This window comes from Mustela lutreola, chromosome 12, assembly GCF_030435805.1.
Source record: "Mustela lutreola isolate mMusLut2 chromosome 12, mMusLut2.pri, whole genome shotgun sequence".
Lineage (NCBI taxonomy): Eukaryota > Metazoa > Chordata > Mammalia > Carnivora > Mustelidae > Mustela > Mustela lutreola.
The window spans coordinates 66475677-66486649 of record NC_081301.1 but is presented as its reverse complement, the minus strand read 5'-3'; the positions used below and the strand labels follow the sequence as shown (position 1 = coordinate 66486649).

The window sequence follows — 10973 nt, the reverse complement described above, 5'->3', positions numbered from 1 at the left end:
TGCCCACACTCCTTCCTCAGAGTGGAGCACGCTTCCCTGCCCTAGTCGTCCCCTCATGTCTCCTTAGCAGCCAGGCTTCCATCTCTCTGCACAGGGAGCGGGTGACACTTGTCTTGCCACCGGCCTGCTCTTCCTGCCATGGCAGGCTATCCTGCTTCCCGTCCTTTTCCCGACCACAAGGCCAACGGCTCCTTCTCTTCTCTGGGGGCGGCGAGCTGCGCCTTCCCCAGACTTGCTCCTGGGGAGTGCAGTGACAGACGTGTGCCACCACGCTTCTCTCTCAGATCTCAAATACACAACATAACCCTACACCTAAAGGAGTTGGAGAAAGAACAACAAGGAAAGCCTAAACCCAGCAGGCGAAGAGGAATAATAAAGATCAGAGCAGAAATCAATGAAATAGAAGCAAACAAACAAAAACCACAAAACAACAACAACAACAACAAAAAAAAACAATAGAACAAATCAACGAAATTAGGAAACTGGTTCTTTGAAAGAATTAATAAGATTGATAAACCCCTTTCCAGACTTATCAAAAAGAAAAGAGAAAGAACCCAAGTAAATAAAATCATGAATGAAAGAGGAGAGATCACAACCAACACCAAAGAAATACAAACAATTATAAGAACATACTATGAGCAACTCTACGCCAATAAATTCAACAATCTGTAAGAAATGGATACATTCCTAGAGACATATAAACTACCATAACTGAACCAGGAAGAAATAGAAAACCTGAGTAGACCCATAACCAGTACGGAGATTGAAACAGTCATCAACAATCTCCAAACAAACAAAAGCCCCGGGCCAGATGGCTTCCCAGGGGAATTCTACCAAACATTTAAAGAAGAATTAATTCCTATTCTCATGATACTGTTCCAAAAAAATAGAAATGGAAGGAAAACTCCCAAACTCTTTTTTTTCTGAGGCCAGCATCACCTTGATCCCAAAACCAGACAAGGATCCCATCAAAAAAGAGAACTACAGACCAATATCCTTGATGAACACAGATGCGAAAATTCTCACCAAAATACTAGCCAATAAGATTCAACAGTACATTAAAAGGATTATTCACCACGACCAACTGGGATTTATTCCAGGGCTACAAGGTTGGTTCAACATCTGCAAATCAATCAATGTGATACAACACATCAATAAAAGAAAGAACAAGAACCATATGATACTCTCCATAGATGCTGAAAAAGCATTTGGCAAAGTGCAGTATCCCTTCCTGATTAAAACTCTTCAAAGTGGGGCCACCTGGGTGGCTCAGTGGGTTGAGCCTCTACCTTCGGCTCAGGTCATGATCCCAGGGGCCTGGGATCGAGTCCTGCATTGGGCTTCCTGCTCAGCAGGGAGCCTGCTTCTCCTCATCTCTCTCTCTGTCTGTCTCTCTGCCTATTTGTGATCTCTCTCTCTGTCAAATAAATAAATTAAATCTTAAAAAAAACTCTTCAAAGTGTAGCGATAGAGGGCACATATTATCAATATTATCAAAGCCATCTATGAAAAACCCACTGCAAATATCATTCTCAATGGAGAAAAACTGAATACTTTTCCGCTGAGGTCAGGAACACGGCAGGGATGTCCGTTATCACCACTGCTATTCAACATTGTACTCGAAGTCCTAGCCTCAGCAATCAGACAACAAAAAGAAATTAAAGCCATCCAAATTTTGCCAAATTGGCAGAAGAGAAGTCAAACTATCCCTGTTTGCAGATGATATGATACTGTATGTGGAAAACTTAAAGGACTCCACTCCAAATCTGCTATAACTTGTATAGAAATTCTGTAAAGTGTCAGGATATAAATCAATGAACAGAAATTGGTTGCATTTTTTTATACCAACAAGACTGAAGAAATAGAAATTAAGGAGTGAATCCCATTTACAACTGCACGCAAAACCCTAAGATACCTAGGAATAAACCTAACAAAGAATCTATACTCAGAAAACTCTAAAGTACTCATGAAAGAAATTGAAGAAGACACAAAGAAATGGAAAAATGTTCCATGCTCCTGTATTGGAAGAACAAATATTGTGAAAATGTCTATGCTACCTAAAGCAATCTACACATTTAATGCAATCCCTATCAAAGTCCCATCCATTGTTTTCAAAGAAATGGGACAAATCATCCTAAAATACATATGGAACCAGAAAATACCTCGAAGAGCCAGAGGAATATTGAAAAAGAAAGCCAAAGTTGTTGGCATCACAATTCCAGACCTCAAGCTCTATTACAAAGTTATCATCATCAAGATAGTAGGGAACTGTCCCCAAAACAGACATAGATCAATGGAACAGAATAGAGAGCCCAGAAATACACCCTCAACTCTATGGTCAACTAATCTTCAACAAAGCAGGAAGGAATGTCCTATGGAAAAAAGACAGCCTCTTCAACAAATGGTGTTGGGGAAATTGAACAGCCACACGCAGAAAAATGAAATTGGACCATTTCCTTACACCACACATGAAAATAGACTGGAAATGGATGAAGAAGCATAAAGTGAGAAAGGAATCCATCAAAATCCTTGAGGAGAGAACAGGTAGCAACCTCTTTGACCTCAGCAGCAGCAACTTCTTCCTAGGAACATCGCCAAAGGCAAGGGAAGCAAGGGCAAGAATGAACTACTGGGATTTCATCAGATCAAAAAGCTTTTGCACAGCAAAGGAAACAGTTAACAAAGCCAAAAGATGACTGTCAGAAGTTATCTGGGAGAAGATCTTTGCAAATGACATACCAGATAAAGGGCCAGTATCTATCCAAAATCTATAAAGAGCTTATCAAACTCAACACCCTAAGAACAAATAATCCAATCAAGAAATGGGCAGAGGACATGAACAGACATTTCTGCAAAGAATACATCCAAATGGCCAACAGACACATGAAAAAATGCTCCACATCACTCGGCATCAGGGAAATACAAATCAAAACCGGAATGAGATACCACCTCACACCTTTCAGAATGGCTAAAACTAACAAGTCAGTCAATGACAGATGCTGGCGAGGATGTGGAGAAAGGGCAACCCTCCTACACTGTACGTGGGAATGCAAGCTGGTGCAACCACTCTGGAAAACAGCATGGAGGTGCCTCAAAAAGCTGAAAATAGAAGTACCCTATGACCCAGTGATTGTAGTACTGGGTATATACCCTAAAGATACAAACGTGGCATTCTGAAGGGGCACATGCACCCAAGTGTTTATAGCAGCAATGTCCACAATAGTTAAACTATGGAAAGAACCTAAATGTCCTTCAACGGATCAATCAATAAATAAGATGTGGTATATATGTAAAATGGGATACTGTGCAGCCATCAAAAAAATGAAATCCTGCTATTTGTGATGACATGGATGGAACTAGAGGGTATTATGCTTGGCGAAATAAATCAATCTGAGAAAGACAACTATCATATGATCTCCCTGATATGATGAAGTGGAGATGCAACATAGGCGGTTTCGGGCGTACGAAAAGAAAAATAAAAGAAGATGGGATTGGGAGGGAGACAAACCATAAAAGACTGAATCTCACAAAACAGAATGAGGGTTGCTGGGGGGAGGTGTGTTGGGAGAGGATGGTGGGGGTATGGACATTGGGGAGAGCAGGTGCTATGGTGAGTGATGGTGACTGCGGTGAAATGTGTAAACCTGGTGATTCACAGACCTGTACCCCTAGGGATAAAAACACATTATATGTTTATAAAAAAATTTTTAAAAATAATTTAAAAAATCCATTAAAGAAAAAACACATATTGCAAGCCCAAGCCCAGAGCTAATCTCATATTCAATCAAAAAAGTTTGAAAGTTTTCCCCTTAAAGATCAGAAAAAAGACAAGTGTGTCCACTTTCACTACTCTCATTTGACATAGTACTGGATGTCTTAGCCAGAGAAACAAGGAACACAAAGAAATAAAAGACTCCAAAAAAAAAAAAAAAGGAAGAAGTAAAATTTTCTTTTTTTGGATAACATGAACTTACATGTAAAAAAATCCTAAAAACTTCACAAAAAATTTTGAATAAACAAATTTAATAAAGCTGCCAAATACAAGATCAATATATAAAAGACAGGAATTTTGTTTTGTTTCGTTTTTTTAAAATAGTTTTTCATGTCATCCTTGCTCAGTGATCACGCTAATCTTCTCTGCATCATTCCAATTTTAGTATATGTGCTGCCAAAGTAAGCACAAGACAGGAGCATTTTAACACTCTAATGATGAACTATCTGAAAAAATAAAGAGAACAATCTAATTCACAATAGCATCAAAAATAACAAAATACTTAGGAAAAGATTTAACTAAGAAGATGAAAGATCTGTACCCCATAAACTATGACATTGATAAAGAATTTGAAGGAGACATAAATGGAAAGATAGCTCATATTTATGAATGGTAAGAATTAACATTGTTAAAATGTCCATACTACCGAAAACCATCTGTAAATTCAATTCCTATCAAAAATCCAATGTTAGGGGCGCCTGGGTGGCTCAAGTGGGTTAAGCCGCTGCCTTCGGCTCAGGTCATGATCCCAGGGTCCTGGGATCGAGCCCTGCATCAGGCTCTCAGCTCAGCACGAAGCTGCTACCTCTTCTCTCTCTGCCTGCCTCTCTGCCTGCTTGTCATCTCTCTCTGTCAAATAAATAAATAAAAAATCTTTTTAAAAAATCCAATATTTTTTTTTTACAGAAGTAAAGAATCCTAAAATTTATATGAGACCATAAAAGACAACAAATAATTAAAGCAGTTCTGAGAAAGAATGAAGAAGCGAAATTACACTTCTTGATTTGAAACTATACTACAAAGCCCTCATGCTCAAAACAATAAAGTATACTGGCATAAAAACAGACCAGTAAACAAGTAGAACAGAATTGAGAGTCCAGAAATAAATCCTTTCATACAGTCACCTAATATTTGACAGGAGCCAACATATATAATGGGTAAAGATAGTCTGTTCAATAAATGATATTTAAAACTGAATAGTCACATAAACCAGCATGAAACTGGAACCTTATATCACTCATAAATCTTAACTTGAAATAGATTAAAGACTTAAATGTGATGCATGAAACTAAATTTCCTAAAGGAAAACATAGGAAAAATTCTCCTGGACATTGGTCTTGCCAATAGTTTTTTGGATACCAGGCCAAAAACACAAGCAAAAAAAGCAAAAATAAATACATGGTATTACATCAAACTAAAGTTTCTGCATTGCCAAAAAAAAACCAAAAGGGAATGAAAACACAATCCACAGAATGGAAGAAAATACTTACAAATCTTATATCTGAAAAGAGGTTAATAACCAACAGATACAAATAGAAAAAAATATATAATTTAAAAAATAGCAAAAGGATATCAATAGACTTTTTTTTCAAAAAAGTTATATAAATGACCAACAGGAGCATTAAAAAGTGCTCAACGTAAAAACTCAGGGCAAAGTCATTATGTTGTTGTTGTTGTTGTTTACCTCTGAAAAACACAACAAGATATTACTACCTATTAGAATATATAAAACCAAAAAATTAAAACTGACAAATTTTGATAAATATTGGGGAAAATGGGGAACTTATGTACTGTGATAGGGATATAAATTTGTATGGAAAACAGTATGGAGATTATTCATATTATTAAAAGTAAAATCACCATATGATTCAGTAATCCCACCTCTAGGTATATATCTAAAGGAAACGAAGTCACTATTCGAAGACATATCTGCACTCTTATGTTCATTATAAAATTATTAACTCTAAGCAAGAGATGGAAATAACTTCAGTATCCATATTGGGTGAATGGATAAAATAAGTATGGTAAATATATACTATGGAATACTACTGAACCATGAAAAATTAAGAAATACTGCCATTTACAACAGCATGGATGGATCTTGAAGGTCTTATACTAAGTGAAATATTTCAAAGATTTTATATATATTTTAATTTATGTATTATGATATCCCTTACATACAGAATCTGAAGAAAAAGCAAACTAATGGAAACTTAGAGTTGAGTTGACAAGAGGTGAACCTGGGGTGGAATAAGGTGGTCAAAGGGTACAAACTTGCAACTATAATATGAAAAAGTTCTGGGGATCTTATGTACAGTATGATGATCATAGTTAATAATATATACATACATTTTTATTGTGCTTCCCTTTATTAAACTTTGCATATATCACATTCTTACAAGTTGAAAGTTTATATCAATCTTGTATAAAAGAGGTCTGCTGCCACCATTTTTCTAACGACATTTGTTCATTTTGTGTCTCTCTGTCACATGTTGGTAATTCTTGCAATATTTCAAGTTTTTTCATTATTATTGTATTTGTTATGGTGATCTGTGATCAGTAATTATGACCCACTGAAAACTCAGAACTAGTTTACTTAAGGTATATACCTTGTTTTTTCTTAAAGGCATAATGCTTTTGAACAGTGCAGTATAGTGTTTATTTTTTATATGCACTGGGAAACATAATTTTTTATTTGCACTGGGAAACCAAAAAAAATAATAATAATAATTTGACTTAGTTTATTGAGATAATCACTTTATTGAGGCGGTCTGGAACAAAACCCACAAGACCTCTGAAGTTTATCTCTACGGTACTATATACATAAAAGTTATTGCTAAGAGAGTAGATCTTAAAATTCCTTACCATACATGCATAAAAAACAGTGGCAACTATATGAGATAGTAGATGTATTAACATTTTTATGTAGACTATATTGCAATACAGATGTATGCCAATTTATCAAATTGTACAAAATTTACACAATGTTAAAAGTTTGCAATGTTATAAGAAATCATTTCTTATATTTATAAATTATAATATGTCGATTATTTTTCAATAAAGCTGGAAAAAACTTTTTGTAGAATTAATCTATTTTTCAAAAAAGGAAGTAAGGAAGTAGAAACTGCATCTAACTCTGAAATAATCGAATATAAAATCCATTTTAGTTCTATACACTGGGACAAAAACTATTACTTAGTTTACAATGAAGGAGTACTTAGGAAGCATGAAGGATGGTCTATAAATAAGGCTGAAAGAGCTCAGTTTTAAGGTTTAAATTTAAAATCTTCTTTTGAAATACTAAACTGACCACCCAGTTTTCCAAACATAAATGTCTTAACTGCATGAATTTATTTCATACAACTCTATCATCTAGTTTCATAAGAAAGCAGCATGCAAATTTTGAATAAGACAGACTTGCTTAAGTTTCTTTATGTTCAACAGTAAAGGATACTTCCCTAAAAAGAAGAAAAATCAGCGTATTTATTATGATAATTATTATTCATAATGAGATTCATATTGAATTAGGGAATATATATCCTCAGAGGGGGTAAAGTAAAATGAAATTTATTTTGGTAAATGTGTCTATGAATAGTCAATACAATGCCTCAATATAAATGAATATTATCATTTTGAACAATTTAATTACTATTATTAGAATTATTATAAGTATAAAAATAGCTATCATTTTAGCATGGAATATGAGACTCTCATGCTCCATGCTTCATCACATCCACACAACAATTCTGCATAATAAGTATTATCATCACCATTTCATGGGTGAAAACACTGAGGCTAACACATTTAGATAACTGGTTTATGATTACATGGCTAGTAAGGATGCATCACACTAATTTAGGCTTTATGATTTCAGAATTGTACTCTTTCCACTGCACATTCTATTACTCTGTAAATACTTGGCTTGTTTTCATTTAGTTCTTTAATTGTATTCATGTGGTGATGGCTTAAAGCTTCATTTAAAGGAAGCTTAAAAAATTCATTTAACCAAAAGCTCCCAAGAATTAAAAATGTCATGGATATCATTAGTTAATGGGTAACTATATATTTTCCACTCTAGTGAGATAACAATCAGAGTATTTTTCTAAGTTTTAGTCTCTGAGTGTTCAAAAGGACTTTGTTAAAATAGAAATATTTAGACAAAGGTGATCAAAAGTCTGGATCAGGTCACCTTAAGATAAATATTAGGAAACTGAGGAAACAAATGGAGATTTGAACACTGAGCTATGATATAATGAATGGTTTAAAGTATTTAGTAGAGCATAGAAAAGCCCTTTAAAGCCTGGGCTTAGCCTAGCATTGCAGCTTCTGGGATATCTCTCTATCTATCATCTACCTACCTATCTATCTATCTAGATATAAATTTGAAAACTTTTTCAACTTAAAGATTTTGAGAAATAGAACATAATTAGCACCATAGAAGATCTGTTTATGATAACAACCTAGCCCCTCCTCCCAGTTTGTTAATATTCTCTCTTATTTAATGTAACATTGTGCAAATAGACCACTACTGATCTGCCATTATGAATGAAATAACTATAATCATCTGTTTGCATATCCTGGTGAAAATATTCATTTAGTTCCATGTTGTATTTCTAGGAATGGACCAAATTTTTTTTTTAATTTTTAAGTTTTCTAAATATTGTCCAACTTACCTCATATGTTTTTATTATGTGCACTGTCATTCCTTCACATTCTTGCAAGACATTTTCACTGTTGCCCAATATGGTAAGTGTGTAATAGTATGTCATTCCAGGTTTTCATTTATTTTTAATTTAATTTAATTGAATTCCAGATTCATAATAAAGATAAACAGTTTTTATATATGAGTGGCCATTTGGATTACCCTTTCTGTAAAGTACATGCTCAAATCTTTTGATATCTTAACATTGTGTCATACTGATTTCTTGAAGAGTAGATTTTCTGAATGAACTTTTAGCTGTGTAGGTCTTCTCTATTTTATTATGAACTTGTTTTCATTTCAAAATCTTTATATTTATTTTCATAAACTGCTTTTATTTTGTTTTGTCTATTATCTATCTATCTATCTATTTATTTGCAAGCAAGAGAGCGAGCGAGCAAGTGAGAGCATAGGGAGGGATAGAAAAAGAAGGGAAAAGAATCTTAAGCAGGCTCCAGGCTCAGCACAGAGCCCAACACTGGGCTCTATTTCACAACCCTGACATCATGACCTGAGCCAAAATGAAAGAAAGAAAATAAAAATAAGGTGTTAAAAAAAAAGGAAAAAGAATTGGAGGTTTAATTAAGTGAGCCACCCAGGCACCCCTGTGGTATCTTAAATTAGCTGTCATATCTTTAAAGTTCTAGAGTATCCATTTAATTCATTTATAAAATCTTTCTCAATATCATTTTTAGTTTCAGTTTTTTGTTCAATTTGCTTCCCCTCTCATTTCTTTGAGCAGAGTAATCAAGCCATTTTACAATCTTTATTGATCATTTTAACATCATACGTAATCCCATTTTGTCTATCAAATATTGTTAATGGTTTTACTCTGTGTGCTCTGTTACATTTTGCTATGTTCAAGGCATTATATTTGAAACTCTTATTGAGTAGGGATAATTAAGAGCTATAATAATGGTATGGTCCTCCTTGGCAGGATTTTCTCTTAGATCTGAGACTCTACAAGACAATCATATTCCAAATTCAGTGATTGACTTTCTCAGTTTACACAGAAGGCAAGGTAGGCTATAGTCTTATTTCTGCTTCTCCTTGTGCTTTGGGGATCTCAACTTAAATTTGGGTTGTACCAAAGTTTTCAAATTTGATTGCTGCTGGATTTTGAATTTTGTTTCTCTAGTATCAAGTGTCTAGTAAAAACACAGTTCAGAGTGTTTTAGCAGTTTCAAATGCTCTCATAGCTAAAATGGCTTCAGGCATATATCTCTAGACTCTCATTGTGTTTCGTATTTTGACCCAGTAATCCCTCACTTATTTTTATAATCATTCTGATATTTTTAACTTTAAAAGCTATTTTTGTCTGGATTTTTAAGTTGTCTTAAGTAGGAGTTTTTAGATCACCATTACTAGAAGCAACAACAAATATACATGAAAATTTCTGCAGTAGTTTATCACATCTTTATGGCTTTGAACTTCCATAAGCCGAGGCATCCTTCTCTAATCACTTAGGCTAACTCCAATTTACCCTTTAAAACAACACAAGAATTGCTTCATTTAAGAACATGTTCAGGGATGACTCTTCCCCACTGTTCTTACCAACATTCCCACACACTCTTTGCTACCCACACCTTGTTTATGAACTTTCATTAGGTATATCAGCGTCACCAGAATTTTGCTCTATTGTATTTTTGTCCTTTAGAGCTTTAGTTAAATATGAATTCCATAGAATGTCTGTCCCTTCTCTTTCAAACCTGGGTTCGTTATTTCTTCTCATTCTTTGTCAGAAGCTACTTTATTTACAGCTGTATTGTGACTTTGGAGCCTTTACAGTTTTTTGACTGGAAAAATCACCCATCCCTGAGATTTTTACGCAGCTTTCTAGCTGATATTATTCAGAAATCTGTTCAACACAGACTTTTTAAGGAAGCCCCTTTCAGACCACTCAGTTACAAAACCTCTTCTCAATCACTGCTCTTTTTAAAATGTGCTTATTTAGTTCAAATATGCATCACTATTAAAGAAAAACCAGTACGATTTTTTTCTTTTTAAAGTTGGCTTACCTATTATCTATCTCTCCCATTAAAATGATTCCTCTGGGCTGGGGTTTTGTTGTGCTCATCTTAGGCCAGGCACTCAATAAATTGTCTCTGAATGATTGAATTGTTTGACTCCCTTGCTAGATTCTCAACTTCATGAGGCCAAGGATTGTTCTATTCAGTCCTTCTTTATCCTCAATGTCTGTTAAAATTCAGTCACTTACGTGACTAATGGGAAAAATCACAGAAAGAAAGAGTTAAAACTACAGAAAAACCCCGTAGGTTCAATAACACAAAGCTTTCTAAAATTATTTAGCCCAAGAATTGAATACTGGTTGCACTTTGGATTTTTTTACATGGTATTGAAATTAATTTAAATGGAAATACTTGAATGGTAGAATTATAAAAAAAAATTATAAAAGCAACTTGCTCCTTAAAGTAAGAATTATATAGGGCATCTCTTCTAGAAGCAAAATTTTCAAATGTCAAACATCTGAAAGCATAGAAG

General features: G+C 34.5%; 1 non-coding gene across 1 annotated transcript; it reads right to left on the bottom strand.

Moving 5' to 3' along the window:
• Positions 1-4072: 4072 nt before the first annotated feature.
• LOC131813341 (U6 spliceosomal RNA) lies at positions 4073-4181 on the bottom strand. Its single transcript, XR_009346758.1, has one exon. It is a non-coding gene; the product is annotated as a U6 spliceosomal RNA (small nuclear RNA).
• Between the last annotated feature and the right edge of the window lie 6792 nt (positions 4182-10973).